Source organism: Anas acuta, chromosome 19 (assembly GCF_963932015.1).
Source record: "Anas acuta chromosome 19, bAnaAcu1.1, whole genome shotgun sequence".
Lineage (NCBI taxonomy): Eukaryota > Metazoa > Chordata > Aves > Anseriformes > Anatidae > Anas > Anas acuta.
In genome coordinates, this window is record NC_088997.1 from 9,396,170 (window position 1) to 9,418,365 (window position 22,196).

Genomic DNA, 22,196 nt, shown 5'->3' on the forward strand with positions numbered 1-22,196 from the left:
GGGAGAAGGACCGATCCAGCTTATTATGGGGGATGATAGCTGTTAATGTAGGTTGCCATGGTGAGTAATTAAAATCTTCCCACACGCCCGTTCCTGCACCACGGCAGGTGCCCTGCGCAGCAGATGTTATGCACACCATATGCACAGGAGCAGCTTTTGTGCACAGGAGAAACCCATGGCGTGGTTTCACCTCTAGCTCTCTTGGTCAATGAAAATGATCCCTGGCCTCAGCTCAAATATTATTTTTACTGCTATTTTGCAAAATGTGAAGAAGCTGCAGGGTACAGGCTCTAATCTGTGGATACTTACTGTCTTTGTGAACGCCACGCATTGTTCACAACTGTTGAAAAATGCATCAGATAATTGCATTAAAGAGAGAAACCTCTGAGAAAGAGGCAGTATCTGTGATATGTGGGATACCTGGTACCTGTTACCTGCAGGGGGTGCTTAACAGCCAGCAGGTCCCACGGCCTTGTGTCTGGGTGCCCAAGCCTGCAGGGTCTCTCCCGTTGAAGTGGAGCACAAATGCGATGAATTTCTCCTTCCTCTGCTTCAGGACGCCTGTGGCAAGGAGCGTGGCTCAGGGCATCGTGGTCAGAGCTCTGCATGCAGCAGAGACCTGCCCTTGGGTTCACCACCTGGGAGCGCTCCATCAGGCACAGTTTGTGACACTGGTGTCCTGGTGAAGGTCTGAAAGATGATCTGTCCATTGCCAAATGGAAAATACAAGGTCCATCATGTCCTAGGTCTGACTCTACCATGACTTCCCTGCTGCTCCTTGCTGGGCTTCTCCTTTTCAAGCTTGGAAAAAACTGCCTGACTGCTAGTACCCCGACTATGCTTTTTGTCTCTGTGCTTTTTGTCCTGCAATTTTCTTTACAGTGCCTCTATTTTAATCCTCCATAATGGTTAGGAGGAAGCACTGACAACTGCTCCTGCATTTCTCAGGGGAAATACTTGACCTGAAACTCACGCGGCTGCCCCTGCTTCCCTGTGCAGTGGGGCCATGAGCTGAGCTTTGGTCGGGAACCAGGCGACCTGGCACTCGAGGTGGGTGACTCCGGCAGCAGCCAGAGCTCATGAGATGTCAGCGAGGAGGGGGCTGGTGGGACAGACAGGAGCAGACCCTCTGTCCGCTCCCCTCCGTCACCCCTGGTGCTGGGCAGCGGGCCGGGCAGGTCGGTGCGAGGTATCGATTGCCAAAGGAACAAAAGCAAAGCACGAGTAAAGTGCAATAATCATGTGAGAGGAGAGAAACTACAGAAGTACACCACAGGTTCACTTAACTCCTACTTGGTCGATAAGCTGCTTATTGAAACGCATTATTCTTCTGTTCCTGATTCCCAGAAGTGTCTGAGCTGCCTGGAAGACCATAACAAAACAGGCTGCCTCCTATGTCTGCCATTGATTTTAATGGGGAAAGACAGAGCACTGTGTAATAAAGTGTAAAAAGATGATTCCCCCAAAATGAATAGCACAATAGGATAACAAAGATGGTGATTACCGCGGAGCTGTTCCGTACTCTTGTCTTTGCGCAATGAGCGTCTGTCTGGCTTCCTGACATCCCCGTCCTTCTTCATGGCTGCGCTGGGTGATTGCTAATTTAGGGCCGCGAGCGGGGCAGCCACGCTGCAGGTCAGTCCCATCCCTATACAGAGAGAAATGAGATCGCTGTATTTCTGTTTCACTGCTCCGATATTCTGCTGCTTAGGCTACTTGCAATTTAAGAGCACGTATTTCCTTTTTCACTTTATTATTTAAAATAAGAGCTCCTGTTAAAACTGTGAAATACAAATTTCTTTTGGACTTGCTGGCTAAGCAAAGTGCAGTGGTTTGGGTAAGCTCCCCCCCTTTCTTTTCCTGATTAAATGACAACAAGTAGTTACAGGTTTACTGGAAACGTCTTATTCAATGAAATAAAGTGTTTGGGGAATAGAGGGGAACAGCTATAGCTCAAAGTTAAATTTCGGTAAATATAAAAGATGATCAAGTAGGAACATTGTGCCTAGAGTCATTTGAACTGAACAACAGTATTTATTGTAATGCCCATGTTGATATTGGCATATTTTAGATTTCTGTATTGCACAACTTGATTTTTTTTTTTTTTGGCAAATCCATCCTTTACCCAAAAAGAATTTGTATGGCCTTAGCTATAATACAGCAAATGCTCAAATCTATTTAAAAAAGGTTACTTTATAAAGTAAGAGCTCAAGTGTACATGTAGCCCAGATGGATTCTGTTTGCAATGATAGTTGGGGGTCTCTTTTTGATGCATTGTTTCAAAATGAACTCGAATAGAAAGAAAATGCTTCATTCAGCCTAAAAGAATGCAGCAGCAGAAAAAAATGCTTATTGTTTTCCCCCAGCGGTTCCCCTAGCCCAGCTACAGATGCTGATATTTGCCATAGGGCTGTCAGTCTGGCCATAAACCAGGGCAAATACTGTGGGGTGCTGCACCGTGCCAGCCTGTCTTGCTTGCTTGCTCCTGTGTCACGTAGGAGCAGCCGTGGTGCTGATAACCACCGTAGACCTGTTGGTCATGCTGCTGGGTGATGCTCTGTGCTGTGCTGTTGTATGAGTTGGGATTTTGTACTGTGGCACTGCAAGCCCCAGGCACCCTCCCCTTATCAATAGTGAACCTGTCCAGGCTTGTTAGTGCTGTATTGATCACACCCCAGGGCGCAGGAGCCATTCTTCCTGCCAGAAGGCAGCAGGGACCATCACAACAGTGAGCTGTATTTTTTTTTAATAAGTTATTTAGGCAGGAGTTTTTGCTGGTAACCCCATCACTAAAACCTTCCTGGGCATTTGCTCAGTTCCCTGCTTCACCAGCCATCTGAAATAAGGTGTGCCCTGTCCATGCGGGCCAGGCCAGCTGGGACTTGAATCTCTTCCCAAGGACGCATCTTAAAAACCATTTCACAACACTGGCCCTTTGCCAGCGCTGATGGATGCGGTGTCCCAGCTTACTGGAAATTCAGTGAGTCAAGGCGCAGGGACTGAGCAGAGAAATGCAGAGCTGACAGCGTTTCAAACCCACGTCCTGAACCATCAGCATCCAGACTTGGAGCTGGTTTAGATTAGATCAGGCGACTCAGGGGTTGGATCTCAACTCCCATTTTCACAACGTGTGGATGAGTTTCTGAGGAGTGAGGACTGGGGGCACACTCCTGGCCCTGTCCTCACATCTTCAGATGTTTCCAAAAGCAGTGGGATGCCCCAAGGTACTGCTGGAGGTATTTGATGCTCTTCAGCCTCTGGCTCCTAGGGTTTGGCACTGATGTCTCTGTAGAGCTTTGGGCCGTGTTACCTATTTATGAACTGTTTGGGGCAGTTTAAGGCTGTGTGGAGGTATAGGACTAGCCTCAGCTGTGAAGCTGCCCTAGAGACACGTGCCTGAGCTCCACATGGCAAGTCACTTCAGATTTATTAGAAACCCTCCAGGCTTCCTCGGAGTTTCCTTTTCCACTAACTTACCATCAAAGCCACCACTTGGATCACATTTTTCACCCTAAAGCCTCATCATCTCACAGGCAGAGCTGGCCTGCCCATGGCAAAGCACGAGGTGACTGCTGGAAAAAGCCAAGGCACGTGTGAGCGGGGGCAGACAGAGAGGCCGAGGGAAAACCACAGTGAATGGAAGTTTTGTCTCCTCGCTGCCTCTCTCTGGGGTTGTGTCCCACCACCCCCACCTCCCAGGAGGCTGGTGTCACCCACAATAGCTTAGTTTTGAAAAGAAGGTGGATAGGTAAAGGAGAGAAGGTATAATTATGGGTGGAATCTGGGATTTTTTATCAGATTGTGACACTGTCGAAGGCTTTCTGCGCAAAGTATACTGTTGAAAAGGCAGTGATTGTGCCTTTCCCACCACCATTATCAAAGCTCCAGTCAGTCAAAGCCTCCCTGTTATTAAATGCTGCTCTGCAAGTCTGCATTGTGAAGCTGAAGGATATAATCACAGGTGCCAGACATGGGGAGAGAGCTGATCCAAAGGTGTGAAAAAAAAGAAAACACAAAGATGAGCTGAATAAAAACACATAAATGAGGTGTAAAAAATCAGATTACAGGGGGCAGAGAAGGTGGGAGTAAAATGAAGCAGAAAAAAAATCCATTACTTAGGTTTCTTCCCCCACCCCCCCACCCCTTTGTTAATATAGAAGAAACAGGAAAAAAAAATCAAGCCAGCTCTCCATCGTATTTTCCAGTATTTGGTGGTACTGGAAGTACCTCAGGCGCTTCGTCCCTGCTGCTGTCGGTGTCACAGGGCCATCAGCACGGCGGGTGCCTGGTGCAAGTGGCCGGACCTGTGGTGGCTTCGGCAAAGCACAGCACCAGCTGCGTCCGTCTGCTGGGTCAGTGCAGGATTGGGCCAGTTGGGTTGCCCAGAGAGCGCAGGAATTGAGGTTTTGCATCCAAACGTTTGAAGTGAAAAATATTATCCCAGACTTAGGCTCTAGGTAGAACATTTCCAAATCTTTCTGCCAAAGTGAATTAGAAAGGGGATTATGTCTATCAGAGCTTCTGTTTCAAGGGGACTGGACTGCTGCACATTGCCTCCAATGATAAAAAGGCAGGCTGTGGTTGGGAAGCCAAAAAATAATTTATAAGCTAACTCAGCCTACTCTGGTACAGCAGTGTCAAGCTGGAAGGGTTTGTTGCCACTGAGCTTTTTCTTTCAGCACGTTTTCAGACTCAGCTGTTGTTGAAGTGGACACATTCCTCTAGAAAATTTCCATTTTGATGAACTTGCATTAACAAAAAAAAAAAAAAAAAGTTTCAAGTAGCATTGGCTCTGTCTTTTGAAGACAGCTCATACACCAAGCCAGCCAATTTTCCTCATAGCCTTTAAAAGTGGGTATCTCCAGCTGATTACTCACAGCCTGTCCAGCATCCTTCCATGTTGGCTTTGTGCATTTCGTGCAACCTCTGCCTTTTACCCACAGCGCCCACAGGAACCCGACTGGAGCACAGCTGGGATCAGCTCCATTGCGCACAGCCTTGTGCGTGGCTTCCCCCCGTGCTTATTTCGGCTTAGGCTAAGCCTGTTTGTAGTCATTGTCAATTAGGACGAAAGTGGTATAAGCACATCACACAGCTGTTCTGCAGTAGGTTTGCAAAACCCTTTGATAATAACACTCTGAGGTCAACTGGTGCAGCTCCGACCAGACAAAGCTCGCTAACTTTTTAGCTGGCTTATGGAAACATTTCCAGGTAGAAGATCTATTAATAGGCAAAGCAATGGGTCACCTTTCCTGTGCATAAAATGCAGATAGCATTTAGTGGAGCTTGCACACCCAACCAGCCCTTGCTCACTAGGCAGGAACAGGGATGCAATTATGCTTATAACATACACAAAAAAAAAAACATGGATTTTTTTCATTCTTCCCAAATCATCTTGGAAATTTGACTCTATTGGGATCAATAGGAATTTTCCCAATTATTTCAGTGGGGCAGGGATTTTGTCCTGACTCTTCTCAGAGCTGAACTGACCTCATGGAAATATGTATGATCTCACCAGAGGAATTTCAGAGTGATATTTACCAGACTTGTTTTAGTCATGGGGATAAGTCAAATGATCGTATCTCTTCCTTCTGCCCTTCTTATCCTCCAGTCCAACCCATCTGTCTGACTTCACTCACCCATCCTGCCAGCCAGTGTGCTGTTCATGCATAAACCTTGTTCCTGTCCAGGCTACCCTGCTGTTAGTTGTATCTTGCGAACATTTTCCTCTTTCTTTTAAACTCCAAATCTCAATGGTTCAGAGCAACACTTGTAACCCGAGCAGCACACACCTGGGGTGAGGTTAATTTTGAACATGGCAGGTCATCTCTCAAGCTGGCAAGACCTTCGTTCAAGTTCTACTATATTTCAATTGTTATGGATTTTCAGGGCCTCTTTTCTGAATGGGCACCTCTGAAATGAAATAATATGAGGTGCTATAGATCTGTTTGCTGGCAAGGTTATCACAAAGGCAGGCAGGACAGTTTGCCTCTGACAGCATGCACTATAAAGCCTCCAAGGTCTTTCCATAAAGTCTGTGAAATACTACCACTATAGCCATGCGTCAGTGGTGGTTAGGGTCAAGTTTTCAACCTGACCTTTTAGACCAGCTGAAATATGTGGCTTTATTCATGCGTGATCGCTCTGGGTCGGGTGAAAGCCCAAGCAGCAGTGAGCTGGTGCTCAGAGCAAGGAGAGCTGCCCAAGACGGTGCTTCAAGGACACTCTATGACTTGTTTGTCCAGGTACAAAATACCAATGAATTTCTGCGCCTGGCTGTGGAGGGGCAGCCAAGGACTTGAAGTAGGAGAGGGCATAGGTGTTCTGGCCCAGAAATCGGGTGCTGGCAAAAGTGGGTGGTGGAGATGGCAGAGAGCAGCTCACCTTCTGGGCTCTGGAAGTGGTGTGAAATTGGACAAAGATAACGGGAAAGAGTGGAGAACCTGCAAAGCCCCGTGGGCTCCCCTTGCTGTGCTGCTCTCACCTACGGGGCACTCGCTGCCCTGACAATAACACAGTACTCACAGACCATGGCTTTTTAAGTGCCACGTGGCATTATACCCAAGTTTGAAATGAAAGGACATAAACCATATGATCAGTGCTGATGGAGTGAAATGATTGACTTTTGTCCAGTTCCAAAATATTCTTTGTTTTGGGGCATTTTCTTGATGTTATTTGCAGATTCAGCAGGTTGGCTGATGAGATAAGAATTGTCCAGTGAGTGCTTGCTTGGGAAGATTAACCTGACCTTCTGGGAGATACAGCTGGGGGAAGTGGTAGTGTTGGCATTTGGTGGACATCTACAGCCACGTGGTTAAACTACATGACACAAAAATTATGACAGTTTTTGTTTCAGATGCAGACTTCTGCTATATAAAACTGAAATCTTATTCCACTACAAGCAATACAGAGTCCGTTTCATATCTTTTAGTCTTGTGGCCTCCGTAATATCAGAAATACACATGTAAGGAACTTTTATATCAGGATATTCTTGCTCACATAAAGAACAGAGAAGTAGCCAAGATTTATACAGTTCCTCTTAGGTGTTTACAGCTGCAGATTTCAATGAGAAAGCTCTTCACCGGCTTTAAAGAGAGAAATGAAATAGTGTAGTGAGGGGCTGATTGCTGCTCCGTGGGGAACTCCTGCCCACATTATAGACTATCTGCCTCACACGATAATGACAGACAAGCCGATGACCTTTCTATGCTAATGATTTGGCTTCTCTATGAATTCATCCTATGTGATACAGGCAACTTGTCTTTACTCAGTGATGGATCATGCCATGGGATCCCAGAGCTTTCTGTGTTAGTTAATGTTCTGTCAACACAAGCCCCTGAGAGGTTGTCCCAGTTGTCCTGGATGACAATTAAGCTCTCTTGAATAAAAGAGCTGGAGCCTAGCGAGTTTCCAGAAGCTAACGCACTTCCTGAGATACAATTGGTCACATCCCAGCAGAAATCTTTCTTGTGCCTGCTGGCTTACCTGCTGCTCCTAGCATGCATCCCAGGCGCACTAGCAAAGTTAAAAATCTACAGTAAAATGAACTGGAAAATATTGATCCAATTTAAAGCAGCATTACAAATGCCCAAATCATTGCATCCTAGCATTAACTAATTTTCAAATATCTAATGGTTTTACCTGCTCTGCTGCACTTCATAATGACAAGTAAATGTGGTAGCACACCCGGCTTCTCCACTGCAGATGTTTTCCTTCCCCTGTATCAGATGCAGACCCTGTATCTGCCCTATCTCAGGCATCACAGCTCTGCAATTAAGCCACAGTCTGTGAGATCACGATATACAGGTCATTTCCAACAGGATTTGGGTGCCCAGCTTTGTACCTTTCCTACACAAGGACCAGTCTCGGTGCTGCTGTACGTCAGGGCAACACTGCATGCTTCCCTTCAGGGAGGATGATTTAAAACAAGTTGATCCTCAGCCCAGATATTACCGATTACACTCGTGTTTGCATAGTAGTTGAAGATTAAAATCAGAATAAGGATGGTGGAAGATGTGATAAAGAATTTCAACTAGGCACATAGCTCATCACAAATGTTGAGGACAAACCCTGTGTTTGCAATCTGCAGGGAAGGCTCCACTATCACCATGTCCACAGCAGAAACTGGTGTCGCTGCCTTCCTCCCCACTCATGGGCCTTCTGAAGCAAAGCAACAGGCACATCGCCCCACTTTAAATGAGCACAGTCCTGCAAACTGCTTTCTTTCAGCCCCATTATGCACTTTTTCAGATGCCTTTTTTTTTTGTCATAAAGGGCTGATTTGCTTTGCTGGTGTTTATCAAACCACATTGCAGTTTCTCATAGCAAGAACCTGTAATCCATGTGGGATCACTCCTCAACAGCTGCAGACACTGGAGAGGGCAGACCATGCAGCATCAGACCACATCATGAATGCTTAAGAACCAGGTGTGCTCCAGCAGTAAAACCCCATCATTTTGTGGTCACCCAATTGCTCTTGTTACCAGTCCGTCCAGTAGTCTTAGGGTTTTGACCTCATGGAAAATGAGAGCTGCTTCCTGCACCATTCCCTGTGTGTGGACAGAGAATTAATGCATCTGGCACCTGGGCTTTGCTAGGTGGTGTGCAGGCTGCGAGGCGCTGAGAGACCTTCACTCTCTTCAACCCATTCCTGCTGACAAGCAGCTGTCCTCAGCTAGGTCTTGAGCCTTATAATTGTGTACTTTTTTTTTTTTTTTTTTTTCTCTGCAAAGTCCAAGAATCTCCCAGTTTTCCATGATTCTGATGTCCCTAATTCAGCCTCTCACGACCCATCCCCACCTAACTTGGTGGCTTCTCTAACCTGGACCTCCTGCACTGGACCCAGGCATCTTGCCCCATTTCTGGCTGCTCAGCTCTCATTCTGCCTTCCCAAATTTCTGCCCATCTCTCTGCCTTCCTGCCCTGCTGCAGCACCCATAGTGCCCTCCTCTGAGGTCGGTGTCATGAGGGCAGTGGGGAAAATGGACTCACGTAGTGAGGGCTAACAGGGAGGATTTGGGAATGGCTCAGCTGATGTCCTGCCTGTAATGCACCCTTCTGATATTGCCTCTTCATTGCATGGAAATCAGGCTCCACACAATTATCCTTTTTTTTTTTTTTTTATCACTCTCACACCGCATTTTGAACAGGTTGTAAGACACTTCCTCATAATGAGATTAGCCCCCCTCATTGCTTTACAATATACATTTTTATCTGGGTGCATATATAGAACAGGCTTTTTAACTGCATAAAGGTGTCATAGTGAGGCTCAGGCCCTAATGTATGACATTATCTCCTCCGATGATTGCAGTCAGCATCAGGCTATGCATAGAAAAGGCTGTTAACTGGCGTGCAGCAGCCGCTTGCCAGAATGAAATGCACTCACCTGGTAAATGCAGGCAGCAGCTCCCGGAGGTCAGATCCTCGGGTGATGCGAACGAGCGTGGCTCTGCTCAGAGCAATGGAGCGGTGCCAACGTGCGCCGGCTGGAAACCCAGCCCCAGCTAAGGTGCTGCTGTCCGGATGGGATTCCTGCTACGGGCAAGGCTGCGCAAGCTGATGGCTCTTTTTTTACATCCACTCAGCAGATTTCAATGAGGCACTGGTGCAAATCGTGGGAGCAGCTGGAGTTTATGCTGGATGGCTCCTGGCTTGACTATTTCGGAAAGTCTGGTTTCAACACAATAGTTCCTAATGCAGCCATGAACTTTGTGACTTGATTTGGTGATGTGGATTGGGAGAAAAGCTTCAGGCTTGCTCTCAGGTAGATCTGGGGACCCACAGCATCCTCTGTCCTGGGGGCCAAAAGGGTTTTGCCCCCTTGGTCTGGATAAGAGCACATTGTCCCTCCCTGCCCCTCAGCCCCATTGGCTCTAGGGTCTCAGCATCTCTTTGCACCAGTGTCCTGGTGGCTGCTCTCAGGCAAGCGTGTGAGCACTCTGATATGTCTTATAATATATAAGCCCTCCAAAGGCTGATTAATGTCATGTAATTAAATATAAAACCAAGCCCAGCAAGTGGGGTGGCATGGGCATGCTCTCACTTTGTTTATGCAAGAGCTGCAAAACCTGCTGGCCATGCAAAAGGTTTTATTCACCCAAACCCACTTTAGATATCATCTCTAAGTATTATAAAGGAGTTTTTTGTTGTTGTTGTTGTTTTATTTTGTTTTCAATACATATATAGACTAGGAAAATGCAGAAGATGGTATTTTTTTCTGCCTCTCAAATGCAATAAGATCTATGAAAACCCATTTTCCCCTGTAGACAAATAACAAATCTCTGCCCTATTCCTGGGGGCTTTACACAGTTTAGAGGAAAGGAAGCATTATGTGGCAAAAGCAACACTTCAAAGAGGTCTGTGTGAGCACCAGGGAGTGTTGGGTTGGGAAATAAACAATCAGTCATGGCAGCTATTTCAAAGCAAATACAGTAACTAATGGTACTGAAATATCACCTAACAGGAGTGAACATTCACACCTCTCAGGAGCTAAAGAGCTCCTTTCACCACACCCTGAGATGGGAACGGATCAAGAACAAGGTTCAAAATGGTCAAAATTGAGTTTACTTTTTCAGTTTTTGTTTAGAGTTCATCCATAAATACAATCAGACAGGTGGGAAGCAGTGCTCAAGATTCAGCGTCTTCATCCTAAAACTGAAAGTTTTTACCATTAAAAAAATAAAAAGAAATTAAAATGTGAAATTGTAGTAATTTGGTTTTACAAGAGAATAGTTCCAACTGTTCTGGGAGAACCAAAGTTAATAAAAGTGCCAAAAATATATTTCTGTTTAAGAGATAAGGAAATCACATGTATTGATAATTTCATGTGCTTGGAAGGGAATGCCAGTCCAAATGAAGCCATACCCACTTTCTGGAGGGATATGGCATGCAAACTCTTTATTGCCCCCATAATTTTTGTGCAGCCCTTGCTGGTGCTGTCATCCTAAGTGTATAAGAATATGGAAATTGCTTCTGTGTCAGATTTTGGGCAGAGCAGAAGAGCTCTTGTACCCAAAGCTTGTCTACTTCCAGCTCTTCTAGCAGGTCTAAAAGCAGAGCTTGTCTTTCTGATGGGAATTGTGGCATTTTGTAAATGAAGCTGCACCTGTTTAACTGAGGGTGTGATATTTCAACCAATTAGATCCATTTGTGCAGGAAACCATGCCCTTGTTCCTCTTTGGAATAGCTTGGTTTGATTTAATTACGACTAAACCCTTATTAACACAGTTTGCAGAGGCTGGCTGTGCCAGTGGGACCCAGGCAGCTGCCCTGGGTGAAGCCAGTGGGACCCTCCCTGGCAGGGTAACCCACCCTGTCCCCAAAATGGGCCAACACTTTGCTTTTGGGACTGGCTGTGACCTCCCAGCTCCGGCTCCCTCTCAGTTTCTCTCCCTCTGGCTAACAGATGGGTGGCTCGGAGGAGCCCAGCACCAGCCCTGCAACCACAGCTCCTGCAGCTCAGCTCTGCGTGGAGCCTGACCCCTTAAATTGGGGCAGGTGTGCCCACCTTTTAGTATAATGGGCAAAGAAAATTGCTACAGGCAAGTTAATTACTAGAAATGTTTGCTGTTTGAATAGCAGTGTAGCTATTGCATTTCAAAGCCAAGGAAACTGAGGCATGGGAGCCTGACAGAAATAATGCTCTTCTGCTTTCTAGGTTTGTTATTAATTACCTGATCCTTATAATGCTTCTTGGAGCTCAGTAAGTGCTCTCAGGGATGAGAGAGCTGCAGAAAAATTATTCGTGTGCCTTCTAAGGATTGTTGTTGGGAGGTGGAGTATACTTCAGGCCTTGCAACCGTAAGTGCTGGAGCACAGCTGAGACAGCAGGGCAAGCTTCTCGGCAGATAAAACAATCCAAACCTGTAATCCGTGTTATGAGGTCATCTAAAGGACCAGTCACACCAAATATGATCAAAAATTAGATTTTTCTGGTGGAAAAAATTTGATCTGGCATTTCTCACAGCCTTGGTGTCTTTCCTTTGAAAGAATCCTTTGTTCTGCAGGTCTCAGGATGAAATTAAATCATAACTCATGTAAATACTGATTTTTGACTGGCTGGGAGCCAGTCCTATATACTGTAGTGACTTATACCCCCTTCCCCACATACACAGACCATGTCGAATTTCTCTCCACCCTCCAAACTGGGGTAGATTGAGGACGTTTGTTTTGTTATTTCCCTGGAAACCTTATGAGAGATCAGAACATGTGGAGGGCATCCCTCTGGCTCCAGCACAGGGGGCCCTCGAGCTTTATAAACTCAGCAAATTATGGACCTGATCCTGGGGCTTGGGTATTGCTGTGGCTGGTAGGATGAGCTCGCTCACAGGTCTTGCTTCTTGTGTGTGATTTGTTCAGGAACCATTTCTGGCTCAGAGTTTTTGGTTATAATTACTCGTCAGATGCTTTGGCTGGAAAGCTGCTATCCACGGGCAGTTTGTGACACGTCCTCTGAGCGCGTGGTGTTCATAATTCAGATTTACACGGTCTGGGACTGGTCACCTAAGCTGCATGGCATCATTTTTTATTTCCATGTTGTTTTAAATTAGGGAGCAATGAATAACAGACTATGAAATTTGGGGTGAATACTAATTCATGCTGACTTGTGTGAAGCTTTTGGGAATTGCAGACATTTCCCAAATGCCCTGTGGTTTTCCAAATGCTAGTGAGTCACAGCCAACCACTTTCATTCACAAAAATATTTTCAAGATTGTTTTTTTAACTATTTAATCAGCTCTGTGAGGGTTGGAGTTCTGTTTTCTGACTGAAGTTGGAGATACTCATGCTCATTTCACTTGGATGTGGATCTGGCCTAAGTTAGCATAACAGCATGTAATTACATATGAATACAGAAAAATGCAAAGTGTGTTAACTCAGAACCTCCCGAAATTAAAAGCAAATGCTCAATTAACATGAAAAAGAGACCTGGACTAAATTTTGCCTGTGAGACCCTCAAGCCGATGCAGTTCTGGCTGTGGATGTGCCTTTTGCTGAGGGAGGAACATTTCACGTTGCCTTTCCCCATCCCCAATAGGATCAGATGGAAATGGTTCTCATGCTGGGATTTGGGAATAAGTCTCGGGGGAGATGGATTAGTGGGCAGTGGGTTGTGAGAAGGTCAAAAAGACAACAGATTGCATTGCTCTGTGCACGCTGCAGCTCAGCTGTGCATCCATTATTTAGCAGTGTATGCTGTGTGTTTATATCTGCACCTCTGCTTTGGGGAAATTCTCTGTTTGCGTGGATACACACATCTCCTCTCCATCCTGCCAATGAGCCACGATAACCAACAGTGATACTGAACATTCGTTTTGTTTGTTTGTTTGTTTGTTTGTTTTTGTTTTTGTTTTTCCAAAGGTAGCACGCTCAGAGCTTGGGCAGCCAGGCTTGAAGGCAGCAGCTGAGCGCTGAGGGAGGGGATGCAGAAGGAGGGGGGATAACTCGACCGGCCGTGCAAGGCTGTGCCGAGCCTGGTGCCAGGTGTGGAGCAATGCCTGGCTTTGGGAAGGGACCATGCTCTGCCCCAAATCCCCCCTGAAACTGAGGCACAGCCACAGCCTGTTCAGAGCTCCTCGCTTGTTGCTCCAGGCAGTCATTGCAGGGGCTGCTGTCCTCCGTCCAAATCCTTGCATGGTGCTGCAGCAGCAAGAAAAAAAAATAAAAAAAAAAAAAATCATCCTGTTTGGGCAAATAGCGAGCTCACGAGCTTTGTTTTATTGAAACCATCAGGCTTGGCTAAAATCTCCGGTCTCAGAGCGAAGCCGATGACTTCATCCTTGGAGCTGCCTCCACGTAACCTTTGCTTTCACGGATCTACTAGGAAGCTCCCCGGGAGGGGAAGCCCAGCTGCCAAATAAATCACACCTTCCCAGCAGAGAGGTGCGAGGTGCTCCACAGGAACCCGTGCTGCCTGGGAGAGGAGACACAGGGATCTTCTGCAGAGGTTTTTGGGCTTGTCCAGGTGCCAGCATTCTCCACCAGAGCCCATCGATGTAAATGCACGAGTTCTTGTGGGGTTTCGTTGCTCTGTTCCCAGTGAGGACTTGGCCAGAGCCTGTGTGCGTGGTAGGTGGGAAGGAGCCTGTAGTCAACCGAAGCACTTTTTTATTTTTCTTTCTAATTAAAAGCAGATATATTTTTTTTTTTAAATATTTGCAGGGGGAAACTATAATTTAGTTTTAGAATTTCCCATTTAATACTCCCCCAATGCCTGTGAAAAGCTTTGAGTTGCAGTTCATGATTTGAATCTTTATGGGCAATTAGCTGAGAAGGACTTGGAGAAACACAGGTAGGGATTTGCAGAGCTTGGGGTAGGGTGATGTGGGGATGAGAACCTGCAGAATGGGGAAGCTTTGCCATAAGGAGGAGGGGAAGGAGCCCACCAGTACCACATTTCTTTAAAGATGCTTGAGCATCAGTGTTGCATACTGTCAGCAGCCCATAATTCAGACTCGTTTAGACCAGAAGCCAGATTTCCACACACACACTCTGCAGTGCACACCTTGGGTTTGATCCGCTGGATCTAACAGAGCAGGCACCAAGAAGAGACACTGGGAACCTGAGAGCTCTCCAAGCCCAGCCCTGGCTGAGGGTGATGCCATCTGCCCAGGAGAGCTGAGCGGAGGTCTCAGTTCTGGCGGGCACACAGGGGATTAAGTCCCTGGTGCCCTGCTTGCAAAAGAGCAAAGGCTTGGCTGGAACCGCAGAGGTTGCTTCCCATGTCTCCTGGGAGAAGACTGGGGGAGAAAAATGAGATGTGAAATTTGCCTTTTGCATCATTTGAGGCTGGTTTCAGGGGGCTTGGGCAGTGGGAAGGGGAGACTCTTAGCTTTGGGGCCTCTATTTAAACTAGACCAACTTTTATTTTTTCCATAAGAAAATAGATGCTGCTAGAGCATGTTTCTGGTCCACTATTTTTCCTTACAGACTTGCAATCTGCAGGTACTGGAGATTCTCCAGGCCAGAAGAAGACACAAAAGTGGAATTATCTGATTCCATGACTATTTTTTTTTTTTTCTTATATCCTCACCCCAGCTCCAGTCAAAATTTATTCACTTGTGCCTCAAAAGGAGAACAACTTGTGGCTCCTTCAGGTATGACTGACTCAGACACATCATCTCCATGAACTGTATGTCCTAAAGCCTTTCCCATCATTTTGGCTTTCTTCTTTCCCTGTTTTATTTCCCTTTTCTGTGTCCCTCCTCCTGCCCCGTACCTCTCCTGGAGCCAGGAAGCCCTGCACACAGCACCTCCCCGTGAGCACACGCTTTCTGCTGCCAGCACAACAGGTCTGCCATTTTTGTCATTATTCTCAGTGTCTCCCACACCTTGGAAAGCAAATATCCCACGTCTACCCGTAGTGTTATTTGCTTGTAGCCTTCAACTGGCAAATATTCTCTTTAATGTGCCCTCAAAAGAACTGAGGAGGATGAGGAAGAGAGCTCTGGCCTCCAGGGAAGAAGCTAGCCAGCTTGGGTGATCTGCCTCTGCCATCTTAATGTCCAGAGAAATTAACTGAATCTGAAGCTGGTGATTAATCCTCCAAGGGCAAGTATTTTAAACTACCAAGCTCTGACCCTGAAATACCCAAAGTGCTCAAATACCCTGGTGCAAAGTACCCTAGTGCCCAAAGGCTGCAAATGAGAGGTGAGCAAAGGAAAGACAAGGCTATCTCTGATCTCGAAGTTAGGTTAAAAAGAGCGGGTAGCTGGGTAGGTCAGCATCCGGCTTGCCTTGACACTGGAGATTTGGTGCTGAAGGCACAGCCAACTCCAGCGACTTTGTGCCCAGCTCCTGCCAGGGGTGGGAGGTCGGGATGGCCCCTGCACCGCAGCAGATGCTGGCTGATGGATGGCACCCAGGTGGAATCAAGGCTCCCCGAGATGGTCCATATGCTCCTCATCAACCTGCAGCTGTTCTGCAGTGAGTGTCCCACAGTTATAGGAGCATAGTTAGAGCAGCAACACGGACATATCCTCACAGCTGAACGGTGACTTCTCCTGCTGTTCTTAGGTCTTCTTTGCAAGCCTGGAGTACAAAGCTTCCCATTTACGTGCCGTGGCCATGCTGTCAAGGTGTAAGTAATCTCTTTCATACTTACTGAGCTGCATGGTCACCAAGGTGCAATATCTGATGGGCAACAGATGTCTGCTTTCTTCCAAGGTTTCAGTGCTGTATTATTGCTGTTATTTGCTCTATTTTGTACTGCCAGGGAGGGGAGGAGGGGCAAGAACTAATGCAGCCTGCTGAATGAACGGCCCCCACAGTCTTGGGCTTTGTGGGGGCTATTTTAAGTGCTTGAATAATACAGATCTTGCATATCTCCTCAGAACTGCAATCACATCTCCTGCAGTGGGGATTTCTGGTTTATTCAGGCAGCCTTTATCCAAGCACCCTCTGGTGATGCCCCTGTGCCTGCACAGTGCTGCAGGAGACAAAACAACCTGCAGGTAAGATGAGGACTGTGTCTCTGAGGATGTCTCTCCCGAAGGTGAGGTGCTTTACCTTTGCATTAGTTGTTTGTGCTTGGGGACCATGCAGGGAATTGTGCCTAGAGGTGTTCGGCAGCAGCTCAGGCACACCGGGGTGTGCTGTCATAACTTGCTTGATGGAGAGAGTGCGGTGGTGCCTCCGACTCTGCTCCAGTGCTGCCGCGTCCTTTCTGCTTTTGAAAAAGTGCTGTGCAGCCTTAAACTTCCACCTCGATACCCTCCGGGAAGCCTGGCTTAACGCCTCATCTGAAGGACATGATACGAGTCATTAAAAACATTTTTTAAAAGTCTGGAGGTGACCTATGGGGCTCCAGGAGACCGGCTCCGATGCAGCAGCAAGCGGCCAGCTTGCCTCTGAGCCACGGGGGCTGCTGGTGCCGGGGCTGTGCCCCTGCGGAGAGCACCCGGCTGATCCCGAGCTGTTGGGAGAGTCCTGGGGGAGATGCTGGGAAGAGAGCTGCGGGGAGACCCTACATCGGTGTCGGAGCTCAGACAGCTGAAATTCAGCCCAGGCCCTGAGCCAAATGCTAACTGCTTTTAGCAGCCCCTGGTCAGTACTTCAAGCTCTTTGCCTCGTGCTTCAGAAGCGTTGGACTCTGTCTAAATACGCATGATCCTTTGTGTGTGGGAAGTGTCTGAGCTGTCTGCAGAAGGGGCCACCCTCTGAAGGTGGATGGCTGGAGACCCATGGCATTGCTGGCAGGTCGCAGACCCTGGTGGAGATGGCCACCTGAGTGCTCCCTGCATTGGCATGACCAAGGGACATCCACATGTCCTCAGCAGAGCTGCTCTGGAGGTGCTTGCTTCCTTTCCCTGAAGTTACTGCTGGGCTCCCAGCTGCCAGCCCAGCTTTAGAAATGCCTCCATCCTTTATTGTAAGTGCCACAGTGCCTCGGAACTTGTCACCCGCTGGGGACTTCTGCTTCTCTCTCTCTAGGTGCTCAGCCCCACACCTGAAGCCCCTGTCCCCTCCCCAACCCTACCACCCACAGCAGACCTTTGGTGCAAGGGATGAGTCCATGTTCCCTGACACTTTGCTGCACAGTGAGCCACAGACAGTTTGTTTCAGCAGAAATTTGGGCTATAAAACCTCTGGGAGACTGAGCTATCATAAAAGATGTATCCCCCTCGATCAGTGCGTGATTCAGTCATTAGAGGTAGAGGATTGGAAAAGAAATGCCAGCTCAGGGATGTAATTTGGCTCCGTGGAGATACCTAAGCCTTGTCTGCGCTAATACTTGTAGTAATAGGTATTAAATTGGCTCATGTAGACACAGCCCTGAAAGGCAAGAAAACAACTTCACATCTCCTTTTTAACCTCTTTTCAAGTCAACCTTTTTTCAGACCTGAGGCACAGCGTGTCTTTACTGCTGTTTATGGGATGGTTTGGCCTGGGGGGCTCACGTGCATGGCAGTCCACGGTGCCAAGATCTGTGAGCGTGTTCAGGGAGAGACACCCACAGGGAAGAGTTCAGGATCTAGGTAGGCACAACAGGAAGAGGAGGCGTTTCTCCATTTTGCACAGTGAGGGGCTGACTTGGATGCAGGGGGTTAAATCCAGGTGGGACAGTGCTGTGGCCAGCAGGTCTCCCCTCTACACAGAGCTCAGGCTGGTGGTAGGATGTGCTGCAGGAGAAGCAGCTCCTAAACCACCCAGTGTTACGTGATCAATGTGTGCATCTACCACCCGATAGTGCTAGGTTACTTCAACCTGCCTGCCTATAAAATGCCTGGTGTAATCTGCCTGTGCTCCTGAAGCAGTATCCCAGGGCAGGAAGAAAAGCCTTGCCTGGCCATGGCCAGAACACAACCCTGCCTCTCCTGAAGCAAAATCTGGTGCTTTGCCACTGAAGCAGCTTTTCCAACCCAGTGCATTCATCATCGCTGCCGCAATCTGTTCAAGGAGAAGCATCCACAGCTTCTACCTGGCAGGTGGGTCGCATCCTGCTATGGGTCAGCGCTGCTCTGGCCTCATTATTTGTGGATGGAAAAGGTTTTTGCAGTCTTTCAGAGTAACAAGTCACTGTGCTGCAAACTCTCATCGTAATCCAAGTTAGCCTTTGAAAATGCATTGCCGATTGTCTTTGTAGGTAAACATAAACAAGTATCTTTCATCAACATCCAGAAGACAAACCTTCATAAGCTGCTGTGGGGCCATTTGAGCAGCACCTCAGATGAGTGTTCTTGCAAAGAACAGTTGTTCTTGCAAAGTTACAGTTCCTTGGGAACTGTACATCTGACCAAGCTCTCTGCAGCATCTGATTAATGCTGTCAAACATAATGAAGGGAGGAAAAATCACAGAGTCAATAGGGATGAGCTGGAGCAAGCTGAGTCCAAGTCCAGCAATGTGTGCCTGTCTCACGGTGAGCTTTTTTTGTTTTATGTTTCATTTAATAATGCACCATTCAAATCCACAGTGCTGTCTTAGCAAAGTGCAAAGGCTGCTCAGCTCCTCTTCTAGGTCGGGCCCATTTCCAAGGTAAATGCAAGTATTTGCAGGCAAGCTGGGGAAACAACTGCCTTACCCACTCTAGGGAGAGGGAGAGAGGTCTGGAGAAATATTATTACAAATTCCTGGCTTGAATAACTACTTTTGTCTCTTCTGGAGGTGGCACCCCCAGCAGGACAGCACAGAGATTTCAGTGGTGCGTAAATGTTGAGACTGTAACACGTCGGGTGTTCTTCTCGGCAGGGCATCCTGGAAGGATCCCCTAATTGTTGCCTTCTCTTTTTTTTGCTTCCGCAGTGAACTGCTGGAAATCTTGGGCCACACTCCTGACCTCCTCCTGCCCAGCACTGTGACTGGGAAGGGCCAGTGGCTACTGGGAAGGACAGCAGAGCTCTTCTGGCTGCTTGGAGCAAGGGTGAAGGGTCTCAGAGAAGGAGCAGACATAATCTGTGCTTCGTTAGCACAGCCACCAAGGTACCTGAGTCCTATTTATCACCCTTACCTACTGGGCATCGCTTTCAATAAAGGAGAGGAATAAGTCTTACAAGCTCTCCCAAAACTCCCCTAAGTCTATATGTGAGGGACCTGATGTAAAGTCTTGGCAGGTCCTCTCCTAGGAACTCTCCTAGGAATTTAGAGGCAATGTGGGGGGAAGGGAGAAAAAGAAGGTGTTGGTTTGGCACAGGTGAAGGCTTGGGTCAGCTCTTGCCCAGGACAGACCAACAAGTGCACCTGAAATCTTGGGGGCATCCTCAGCAGCCAAACCCTCAAGACTTGGACCAATTCTTCTTGCTCTCAGCTGGGCATGAATTAGCTCCAGGGGCAGGGCAGAGACACAGTTATTCCCCAAACCAGAATGTGGGGTCCTAAATTGCTTAGGAGATCTTGATATATTTATTTTAAATGCAATAATCCCCAAATTATTATCCTTTAGCTAGAGACACTTGGAGTTTCTACATTCAATCCCATTTTCAGCCCATGTATATAGGTAACTCAGCAAGATGTGGCAAAGCAGATTCCCTAAATCCACACCAACGATGTTTAAGAGCAATGGAGGGACCATATCTGTTTCCTTATTTATCTCTTAGTTCTCTGTGCCTCAGAGATTGCTGCATGATCTTGGATGAGTCTGTCTGAAAGTGTTGCATCACGTTAGCCCTCCAAAAAATTGTTCACTCTTATTTGTTGTTAAATCTGCCAAATGTTTTACGGTTCTCGTGATACATCCTGGAAGTCAGTTGAGTGGCAACAGGTTTGGTCTCTTCTCCTGCAATGATGTCTGAATAAATAGCCTCTGATGTTAGTGCATGTGGCATATCAAAGCAATTGTTCTTGGTCTGTGAAATATAGTCTGTATTAATCTCTCCCTTACCTGTAAACTAGGTGAAAAAGCGTACACATGCACACAAATTATTTGATGTTTTTTTCTCTAAATCAAAAAAATTGTCTCCATGGTCCTATTATCTCCTCTTATTAAGTATGTTTTCATGCTGCGCTTTTTTTGTGCCCACAGTCAATAACAATTTAAATGATACTCTTTGATGCCCTTTGTTCACATCATTTATTTCCATCTCTTTATCTGATTTTGCCAACAGGACCTAATTTGAAAGAGGCTGCAGTTCAGCGGCAGGAGGGATTTAAACACTGTTAAGACTGACATTTTCCCTCATCTCACATCCCGTGGGGTACCTGATTGCAAATTTATAATACACCAGAGGTCTCGCCATCAGAAGATACAGACTTACAGTAACAGCAACTAATTTAAAAAAGATCTCCAGCGCATCAGTGTCTGGGGCTGGTTTACACAGACTAATTAATCCTTATTTGACCTGAATTAACTCTTAATCTGTGTGAAATGAAAGAGCTTTACTGGGATACAGCAAATTTTAAAAGATGGAAAATCCATTCAGAACAGGAGGTTTCTGCAGCTGGGTGACTCGTGGATTAAAATACTTGCCGGCTGCTGCTGTGGAAAATTAGCTCGTTCTTTTTTTCTTTTTATTTTTTTTTTCTCTTTTTTTTCTTTTCCTTTCCATTTTTTTCCCCCTTCTATTCCCACCCCTCTTTTACGAACCAGCAAATACAAGAAAGGGGCAGAAGACTTTTTGCCACCAGCTGTTGTCCATTGTTAAGTAGTATAGATGCAGGACAGATTAATCCTCCATGCCATTTCTTGCTGGTACCTTGGATTTATCCAAGTTGTCTGCAGGATGGCGCAAGGGAGAAAGACCACTTTGGGGCATATCTTCCCTTTGGGTGTCCCCAGGCTGCTCAGTCTCCAGCTAAGAGATGGCTGCTCTGCTTCTTGGGAGCAGCCACCTGGGCAAGGACTGTTTGTCCCATAGCTTTGTGACAGGGAACAGGGGATTCTGAGGGCACAAAATGTTGTGCTGGACTCACACAGATGGAAAAAAAAATAAGATTTTTGACCTTGGAGTTGCTCCATCAGGTTTGATGAAGGACAAGCTTGGTCAGCTGTCCTCTTCTGTCTTGGAAGACTTGGCCAGAGCACAGTGACCAAATGGCTCATCCAAGATGGTACCAAGAGGGTATCGGAGGCACAAACACATCCCTGGCCACAGTGTGCCCTGATGCAGGGGCTAAGTGGGATGTGCTGGACTGGAAGTGGGATTTGGAGACCGGAGCTGGAGCCAGGATATGTCAAGGCCACCCTGAACAGGAACAAATTCTCACTGCTGAGCCCTGGGGCAGTCTTGTTCAGCATTTGTGGGTGTGTTAAGGGCTGGCTAGGCCTTGGCAAAGCTGTGTTAATCACGAATAGCTGAAGGATTTTGGCCTGGCACGTGTACCTGTGCCTTGGTTAGGTTTTGTGGTGTGCTGAGCTGAAAGCTCCTGCCTGCGGAGGCTCTCTCAGAGCTCACCCCGTTGTGCTCTTGTCGCCTCTCGGTGTGCAAAGGCAGGCAGCAGATGCTTGGAGGAGACCAGAGACGGCAACGTGGTGATGAACTGATGGGGCTAAGTGAGATATCTCCCCCAGCCCCAGGCAGGCGGGAGCTCACCTTCCTCCTGTGTTCTTGGCATGCTTTTTAACCCTGCTTACCCATTATTTATTCTCTTTAGCTCTTGCCAATATCAGTACCATCACATCTTATCGGAGTGCAGAGGACAGGATCATTTTCTCCTCTTTCTGGGGTGGAGACCTGTCCAAAATCACCCAAGATACCTGAGGCAGGAGTGTGACATGAGCCCCAGCCCTCTGACCCCCCTGTGCCTTAGGATCTCCTCTGCCATGCTG

The 22,196-nt window shown here is 47.1% G+C and overlaps 1 long non-coding RNA gene across 1 annotated transcript in view; it reads left to right on the top strand.

The window, feature by feature from the left end:
• LOC137842295 (uncharacterized) overlaps positions 1 to 21,165 on the top strand; it is a 34,621-nt gene extending 13,456 nt beyond the window's left edge. Inside the window, exons 2-3 of the long non-coding RNA XR_011089002.1 lie at positions 19,238 to 19,414; positions 20,536 to 21,165. This is a non-coding gene — a long non-coding RNA (uncharacterized lncRNA). The remainder of the gene's footprint in view (positions 1 to 19,237; positions 19,415 to 20,535) is intronic.
• Positions 21,166 to 22,196: the final 1,031 nt, after the last annotated feature.